Source organism: Macrotis lagotis, chromosome 6 (genome assembly GCF_037893015.1).
Source record: "Macrotis lagotis isolate mMagLag1 chromosome 6, bilby.v1.9.chrom.fasta, whole genome shotgun sequence".
Classification (NCBI taxonomy): domain Eukaryota; kingdom Metazoa; phylum Chordata; class Mammalia; order Peramelemorphia; family Peramelidae; genus Macrotis; species Macrotis lagotis.
Genome location: NC_133663.1, coordinates 140,202,313 through 140,203,878, shown reverse-complemented (window position 1 = coordinate 140,203,878; position 1,566 = coordinate 140,202,313).

Genomic DNA, 1,566 nt, shown 5'->3' with positions numbered 1-1,566 from the left:
TTCAGATGAGAAAATCAAAGTGATCCATAGTCATATGAAAAATTGCTCTACATTATTACTGATTAGAGAAATCCAAATTAAAGCATCTCTCTGGTACCACCTCACACCACCACACATCAAAATGAACAGAAAAGACAATGATCCATTGTGGAAAGACTGGGAAATCTGGAACACTTTTTTGGGGCAGCTGTGAACTGATCCAGCCTTTCTGGAGAGAAATTTGGAATTAAGCCCAAAAGCGATAAAAATGTGCATACCCTTTGAATCAGCAATAACACTACTGGTACAATGAAGAGATACTATGAAAAAAGGCAAAAATATTATTTGGATAAAAACATTCATAGCAGTTCTGTGGTAACAGACAATTGGACATCAAGGGAATGTTCATCAAGTGGAGAATGTCTGAATAAATTATGGTATATGTATGTTATGGAGCACTATTGTTCCATTAGAATACAGGAGGGAGAGGATTTCAGAAAAGCCTAGAAAGATTTACATGCATTGATGCTGAGTGAGATGAGTAGAACCAAAAGTACATTGTACACCGTAAGTGAAACATGGGAGTGATGATCAACCTTAATGGGCATGCTCATTCCTTCAGTGCAATAACAGGGACAATTTTAGGGTATCTGTGAAAGAGAAACCATTTGTATTCAGAGAAAGAACTGTGGAATTTAAATGAAGACCAAAGATTATTACCTTCAATTTTTTTTAAAAAAATTATCTTATGTTCTATACAATTTTGCTATTTGTATTATTTTATTTCTTCATCAAGGATATATTTTTTTCTCTCAGCATATTCATTTTTATTGCATGTAAATGTAAAGGTCATCAGATTGTCTTCTTTGGGAGGGAGGGGGAGAGATAGGAGGATGGAGGGAAAGTATGGAATTCAAAATCTTATCAAAATGATAGGAAGAAACTACAATTTCATATAATTGGAAAACAAATAAAATATTTATATAATAAAAAATGCATAAAAGGTATAGATTTTTAACAGGGGCAGCTTTAGTAGTGCTCTCAATGCTAGTTAGTCTTAACATTACCATCAAGAACTTTGCTTTTCTTTGCTATTTTCTTAAGCATTTTATAACACATGTTTTGTATAGCCATTTGATTGTTTTCTCTCTCCTTGAGAATAGGGTGTGTCTTTTAACTTTCTTTGTATTCCAACCCTTAGCACATAACCTGGCTAAGAACAGACACTGAAGAAATGCTTATTAACAAATGACTCTAATCATAAGTTTTTGAGAATGGAAAGAGAGAGAAAAGAGGAAAAACTGAAAATTGAAGTGAATTAGGAAAAAAATTTTAAAAATTAATCACAATAGCTCTCAAAAATTTTCCAATTGATGGAATAGTGTGTAGATTGAATATATCCTTTCAGTAGTGACAACAATTAATTCTTGCTCTTTTCTAAAAGGCCTAAAGCAGTTAGATGTCCTCATGACTAGATGCTGAAACTGAGTTTTAGGAGACCTGAATTTGAATTCTCATGTAGATAATGTCCAGCTGACTGAATCTGTCCAAGTAACTTAAACTCTTCAGCTTCAGTTTCCTCTTCTG